Genomic DNA, 8,077 nt, shown 5'->3' on the forward strand with positions numbered 1-8,077 from the left:
GAAACTGCATGAAGGAAGCTGCCAGGACAGCATCATGAACGAGAACACACAGAATGGGTTATAGCAGCAAGCACTGTGACTAAGGAAGCAAGAGGCAAAATACTAAACTGATTATTCACATCAGTTATCCTAGTTGAGTGTTTAACTCAGTGAATGGGGCAGCTGAGCTGAGGAAGCACACAGAAGCCTATAACCTGCCTTAAAAAAAGCACTACAAGATGCAAACATCAGGCTTTTCAGCCTGCACCAGGGTCCATATTCCAGCAAATAAATTATGATGTTAGAAATTAAATTCAGCTCCCAGTTTGCCCAAGACAGTGCCAGTCTGTGTCTGAAGCATGCCTGTGGGGACAGCAAGCCACAAGATGGTGCACTGAGCAATCAGTGACAACCAGTGCTGCTTCCATGCTCAGTCACCCTAAGCAAGGCCAACAATACAGCATTCATTCACAGGGAAGAGATCAAAACAGCAAAGTATTCCAGAAGTACATGTCTCTTAGCTGTGGCTCAGAAGTGTATTTTTCTTAGGTGTGATTTTATTTTTTCCTTTGAATCACAGTATCATAGAATCAGAAGGGGTCCTTTAAAGAGCATCTAGTCAAACCTACCTTGCAATAAAAGGCTCAGACCTTCTTCCCACAAACTCCCGAGCCCAGGTTCTTGTGAAAGTGACATACATCTCATGAAGTAGATGTGTTAAGGAAATGGCATAGACTAGTCCATATTCTTCAATGTTATCTATGATTCTTCATTTGCCTCTTCTCTTCCTCTTGTGACATAAAAGGTTCTTCAACCCCTTTGGCCCAAATTTTTGCTTTTTTTATAACCTACATAAGTTTTTCTTGTTTTAAGGAGAGGATATTACTTCACTGTGCTTAGTTTTTGAGGACATCCTTTAAAAGAAGGTAGAGTTGAACTCGCACAAAGCCAAACTGAGATCCCGGTGAATGTGAGGGCATCAGCTGGGCTTCTTAATTGTGAAAGCCCAGAAGAACAGTAGAGAAATCTTAAGTTCTTAGGTAAATAAACAAACCAGGCCTATCAGCAACATCCTGCTTGAGAGTGTTAGCAAGCCAATAGAAGAGTCACCTAACAAGTCAATGTTCCTAAATATTTTAACACACTGCCAGACATTACTAAGGCCAATCATCTGTTATCTGAAGTACAGCATCTAAAGAGACCGGCAGCCCCTGGGGAGCACACAGCCATGCAGAACTAAATCATTCCAGGCAGACCACAAGTTTAGTCAATTGGGTGCTACTCCTTCTATGGTGTTAGAGCATGCTTTCTGTCATACAGTCACTGATACAATAATAATATCATTACGTTGAGTTTGTATGTTGAGATCTTTGGGCAAATTTGTCCATCACTTCTGCTGGTGTCACTGTTAAGAGTGACTTGAGCTATTACAGCACCAAAGCTGACTGCAAATTTCATAACCACAGAAGAAATGTGTCCTTGCTATTGCCACAGGAACAATTTTTGCCTCTTTCTGCCACACATACTACTTTTCAAAAGAAACATTAGTAGGCTCAGGAAAAATAATTTCACTCTGAATTATCTTTCTTGTGACAGAATGGTAATTTGCTTATAAGTAAATAGTGTTTACATATAACCTTAGCAACTTGTAAAAGAACCTTAAAGAAGCCAGCAAACTACCTTTATGAATGTGTTGAAATTTTGTTGTACATTTTAAGTGTAAATCACAAAAAAATCCCAAATTGATAAAAAACATATTTGTTAGGCACATTCAAGCTTGTATTCTTTCTAGCTTAACAGTCTGCTAATCACTAACTTGGGGACCCTTACTTTTAGGGACAGAATTTGCTATTTTGGTCTATTTCCCCCGTTGAAAGATATTTCTGTAGCAGCTATACTTAGAAGCATTTATGGGAGAGAAAGAGGAAGCAAATTACCAATAGAGGAGTGACTCACCACAGTACTAATTGCCAACAAAAAGTGCCTTTTGCTTTGCAGATTAATGAGTAAGCTGTAGAACAAAATCCTATATACTTGAGGCGCTGTATGGTATCTTTCAGTATTAAATCCATACAGGACGGGTGCATGGCCAATAATGAGTGATGGACAGAGTTCTGAAACTACACCTTTCCAAGTGCGTATCTCCATATATTTGCTTGCCCAATTTCCCATTGCTCTGTCTCTTTCTTTATCAACCCTGAAATATCTGTTTGCCTCTAATTGCTTTTTTTTCCTCCTCTGTCATTTCATAGCTTGAAATATGTGAAGTACAAGGTAGCTAAGGATTACTAAGCACATACAAAACTCTTACAATTTCTAGAATAGAGGAAGGTCAGTAGCAACGGAAAGTCATTATCAACTTGTGTCTGCATGCCAACCTTCCTGAAGTAACTGTTGGATTGCAGGACTTACCACAGCAGCAAGCTTAGCAGAGACAGCACCCACTCTATGAGCAAAAATCAGGCCATCCTCCCCCCCTGCAGTCAAGGCTACAACAGTTTGCAATACTGGGACAGTCTTCATCTCCCTCATCTATTTAATTAGGTTACACCGCTTCATTATTCTTACCAACACAAAAGTAGTCTAAGAGCTATCTTGCTGTATAGGTTAACAGCAACAGGAGCAGCACACAAGAAGATGCCAATAAAAGAAGAATACTCACTCACCCCTAAAGATGTAGGCTCACAGAAAAACTCCACAAAGGAGGGACCTACCACCAAAGATCCTCCCCCAGCAGCAGGCAGCCCTTAAGTGAGGTCTAAGAGAGGTCTAAGAGAGGTGCAGCCAGGCTCCACCCCTTCTGGTCACACAGCTGAACTGCCTTCACCTGTGCTCCCAGGGCTGACTGGGTCCTTTTCCCAGGTGCTCAATCAGTGGTTCAGGCCATGACTTAATAGTTACCATACAAAAGATGAGCAGTTTATTTGATAAACTCGGGGAAAAAGAAAGTGAAGAAAAAATTTTCAGGGTTCATGCTGCATCCTACCTGCAGACAGATTATAGATGCTTCTAGGAAGAGCTTCCTTCTTCGTAGTAACTTTTACATTTCTTGTTCTATTTTTATATTTTCTATGGCCTATGCAGACCAGGAATTGGTTCATCCTATATTCACACCTTTTTCTCTATTTCTAATATAGAAATCACATAGTTTGTGTTTTGGGGGGATTTACGTGCTGGATTTTGCTGGTTTTTTTCTTTTCTTTTTTCTTTTTTCCTCAGGGATGTTTGCGGCTTACCTCGACATTTTGCAGTGCTTGGGAATGGCAATACAATTTTATAAAAGATTAACTAGGATTTAAAGGTCTTTTTGTTTAAATCCACAAATCACAATTAAGCTGAATTTTATTCTCAGAATAATGTCATCTAAGTCATCTTGGTTAAATCTTTCATATTCATTGTCTTAGGATGTTAAAATCTTATTAAATTACTTAGGAATGGTTCCTGTAAAGGACTGAGTCACGGACATTCAAATTTAGATATCTAAATCCGAACTTCCAATGCTAGCAATCCATGCCTCAGTGCTGTCTAGCTTTCATAAATGGAGACCAGATTTTTATTTAAAACTTCATTAGTTCACATCATTGGAGGAACATGCCTGTGATTTGAGAATGTGAGCTGATGCACCGGCTAGAAGCAGAGGTGCCCTTTTAGTCCCAGGTTTGGCAATGGTGTTTCTACAGCTCTGGGTGACATAAAGACACAGTTCCTATCTCAGATTGCTTGCCAGCAGGTCCAAAGTGAAGACCATGAGGTGGCTTACAAAGAGAAGGAATGTCTCAAGCCGCTGATTAAAATGCAGGATAAATAATTTCATGCAGAATTTTAATGGACTCTCAAGATAAACTGAGCAGATCTGTTCCTTTACTGTGATGTTTCCCCATTCCCCAGTTCTCTCACAGTAGGGGTACATTTTTGAAATTCAGTCATTTAATGCAGCTGCCCAGGTCCTCTGCAAATTTGTCAGAGAACAATCAGAGTGCCTGAGTAAGGAACCTCTGTCTTTCCTGTGGATAAACAAAGCTCTTTAATGTGAACACAGATGTACTGGGACAAAGCAAAGATGCAGCTCAGCTGCCACTCTCTATTTTACATATGTATATAAAATAGATATATAGAGAGATGTTTAGCAAAGAACAGAAGAGCAGGGTATTTTATATATATATATATATATATATATATATATATATATATATATATATTTTTTTTCCTCAGTTAGTTATTTATCTGCTACTAGTATGTATCCCAGGCACTTCCTGATGTGCGTGTGAACGTTATGAAGATGTGCAGGCAGATCTGGGTTGGACACAAAATATCTACTAAATCTTCCTTCAAGGATGAAGATCTACTTTCCATGCCCTGATCTAGAGTCCTTGAATCCAGCATTTGAAGACTACCCATGTTCAGTGTCTTTCTGTGCCTGAAGGAATCAATTTTTTTCTGAGGTGAGTGCTTTAGGCATGACTGCGGAGTGCTCTGAATGTAGGTGTGACTTCTTATGAAACTGTGCCACTGTAGAGAAAAGGAATAAAGTGTAATTGGGGACATGCAGTGTGTGTGCAAAAAAAGTTTCCAAGTGACTCACATACCTGGCTGGGAACAGGGACTCCTCCCCTATTGTTCCTGTGCTTACTCCTGGTCTGGCATCTGGCACAGCTGTAAATTGTTCAGTAGAGGTGCAGAAATGAGAAGCCGTGACGTTAAGCACTGGTACATATGGTACATACTCCCAGTTTCTTTATTTTTGCCAGTCCTTCTCTCTCCTCTCTTTTCCATTATTTTTACTTATTAATCTCTTGGGTCTAAGAGATGAAGGGCTGGCGACATTATTCCATCATCAACAGCTTCCTGGGCAATTTGGCAGCACTCTGTAGGTCACTCTTTTTTTTTTTTTTTTTCTTCTCTTTAGAATTGTAAAAACTTATGGGGGAAAAAAAAAAAAAAAAACACCTAAAATGTGAAATATGTAAGCTCAATCTGAGGGCACATCTCTCCAGTGTTCACTTTCTATCAATTCTTTGCATTGCACAACAAATTTGAACTCAGTTTGCCACAGATTGTCAGCAACAAATTCAGTTTGTTGCAGCACCTTCTGCTGTGACTGGGGTCACTGCATTATGCATGGACTCAGCATGAAGGGGTCTTGTGTTATCTGCTGCAAAACCATTTTTCACAGATACAGTATAATGAGTTTGTGGAAAATATGATACTCAATTACAGGTTATAGAAAAGCTTTAGTAACCCTTGAACTATGCCAGGCTAAGCATTCCATCTAGTTACTCCAGTTTTTAAAAAGTGCTATTCTTTATAAAAATATGTTTATGCTTGTGTTTATGTTAAGAAACAAACAAAAAACCCATATATTGTTCAGTAATGAATTATTAAGATCTTAAAGGCTGTACACACTGAAAATAGTAAAAAATTTGCAATAGGAGGGGTGCTCCTATGAGCTATGAAAAGGTGCGTGATCAAGAAGGAACAGCATCTGGATGTTTAAGAATGTAATCCGAACAAGCTTCCGAGTAGACCGGCTTAAGCCATGGGAAGAGCAGGCAATTGCTTGTGACAGACTGTTGGGATATTAACCCTACCAACGAATTTTGTCTCTGCCAGAACAGCTTATGCCAAAGCCAGGCACCGACTGAGGAAGAGGCTGGACCATGCTGTGGCTGCTGCACTGGGAACCTTAGCAGATTCACCTTACCAAGCTGCAGTATTTTATGTCCCCAGCTCCAAGGTGACAGCAACTGAGGCAGCTTCCTAAGGAAAAGGTGTCCAGACCTGATCTGGTCTTGGCCCTGGGGAGCTAATTCAAGGCCGCCTTCATAGCCCTGCACTAACTTTATAGCCCATACACAGAAGCTAGCTTCAATATTTCAACTGATAGAAGGCTGTGATCTTGAACTGCATAATGAAAATTAAACACAGTACATAAAGATTGAGGTGAATATGAACAGATCCAGACAAATGTCATTGTATTCTTTCTTCATCCAGCTAGCTTGTTTCCAAGCAAACTCCTCCGGAATATAAAGGGCAAGCAAAAGCCATTTGAGTTATATTCAGTTTACAAATTAAGTTGTTTTTATCCTATTTTTCAGGCCCTCATTTCTATCCGATTAGCTAATGTCACCCAAGAGGCATACCATTTGTTTAACACTAACTGCTTCCAAAATGTTTCTGCTGGTATCCTCTAGAAAAACTAATGTCAGCTCTGTAATGAAACAAAGGGTTATTATCATTCACATAACTGTGCAACTACATTTAATGCTAGGCTTCATACTTGCTGATAGAAATAAAACATCCTTTATTTCTACATCAATAGCTCAAGAAAAGCTCAGCTCTAATAATATTCCAACATTTAGAGACGCATATGGAGTTTTCTTATCCTTCCTTTATAAGATACATTAAAAGTTTTAAAAAATGTTTAGATTTGAGCCTTGTCCCATAAATTGCAAGGAGCATCAATAAGCAAATAATTCACAGTAGTTAACTGAGATGTAATAATAGTAGTGTATATATAATGCACTGTATGCTGAGAAAGTGATTTGCTATTTAAATATATCCGTAGAAAGTGCTACACATTCCTCAAGATATATAAAAACCAATTCAGAAAGCTGGATGTTAAAAACAGAAAAATAGCTTGCCTTTTGTTGTATCAGACTCCCTGAGCAGCGGGGCCATTGCTGCTGCTTCTTCTGTCATATCTTCATTTGCTCTCTATTTGCTTGAGACTTTAGATGGAGTAAGATCCCCCAGAAAAAACCACATAGGTGTACAGCTCCAGGAGAAGGCCAAAATAGCATCTTAACTTGCTATTCTGGTCTTCAAGTAGCAACAGCTTCACCCCATCCCACATGCAAGGCATTATCCATCTCCATAGGATACAGATCCTTTTCTCTTTGCAGGACTGTGGGGGAAGTTTGGGCCAACAATTAGAGCTCTGCTGTGTTCATTTCAAGGCAATTCATTTGGGTAGGGCTCCCTGCTCTTGGGGAAGTAGCCCCCACAAAAACACAAGTACATAACATGCCTTCCCAGTGAGAAAGCCAGTTGCTTGGTCAGAGCGCTTCAGATGTGCAGTTGTATTTAAAGGTAGTTTTCAAGCATTACCTCATTGACATATGGAAGAGTACTGATCATTTTCTGCCTATAAGTTTAGATAACAAACTCAAACTCCCTTATTCATTTTAGCAGATCATACAGTCAATTTTGATAGGATATCAGCTAATTAATCTAGATTTAATGCTTTCTTTTTAAAACTGGGGTGGATATCCAACCTTATTTCCCCTCCCAATTAAAATAGATGTAGTGCAGGAAGGAATAATAACCTTAGAGAATTAATTGGATTTTGCAGCAGGCTGTGACAAGCTGTCCAACACATATTCATATAGTCCACTGTGCTTTTACAAGCTAAAGCCACAGACTGCAATTTATTGCTGCTTCTTGAGGATGAAATTAGAAAGAGTATTAATGTTGGAAGGAAAATATATTAGCAGAAACACTTGCTGGAGCTGAGAGATCTGCCTTTTGGCTGAGATCGATAATCAGTAAGCCCAAGGCTGATCTTTATCAGAATACGGAACGAATGCCTAAGAGAATGGATAATAAGTGCTGTCCAGAGATTTCATTCCTTTCCTACAACTGTGTGAAAAATGTAGCCACTGGACTCCTACAGAATTATAGGCTTCACTTAGATTAAACTTCAGTTTGCTTTTATTTAACTAGCAATAAAAATTTTCTAGTACTAAAAGCTGGAAACTACTAGCTGTAGCTTTCTGTTGCACACATAACATGACTTGACATAAATGAATGAGATATTTTTTGTATTGGCTTTGTTTTCTGAGGTGTTTGTACAGCACATAACACTTCACATTCATTTGAAGTTCCCACAATCAACTTAGGACAGTAGCTGCATGTCTAGTGCAGCTATTAAGTAACCATAATTCATAATGATCTCTGACATGTTAAAACTTCTGTATCTCACTGGAGGAAGAGGCAAAGTTTGTGCATTCATGGCCATATGGCTTCTTCTTCATTAGACCTTGAGGAGTAGGTATATATTGACTCTCCTGCAAATACACTCAATGAAAGGGAATAACTT

The 8,077-nt window shown here is 39.2% G+C and overlaps 1 long non-coding RNA gene across 2 annotated transcripts; it reads left to right on the plus strand.

Annotated features, from left to right (window-relative positions):
* Positions 1-2,933: 2,933 nt before the first annotated feature.
* Positions 2,934-6,301, plus strand: LOC149918987 (uncharacterized). Of its 2 annotated transcripts, none has more exons than XR_016464696.1 (3): positions 2,934-3,012; positions 4,192-4,421; positions 5,590-6,301. It is a non-coding gene; the product is annotated as an uncharacterized LOC149918987 (long non-coding RNA). The 2 variants fall into 2 exon arrangements; XR_016464697.1 differs by having other exon boundaries at positions 5,595-6,301.
* Positions 6,302-8,077: the final 1,776 nt, after the last annotated feature.

Source organism: Phasianus colchicus, chromosome 2, assembly GCF_987193195.1.
Source record: "Phasianus colchicus chromosome 2, bPhaCol1.hap1.1, whole genome shotgun sequence".
Lineage (NCBI taxonomy): Eukaryota > Metazoa > Chordata > Aves > Galliformes > Phasianidae > Phasianus > Phasianus colchicus.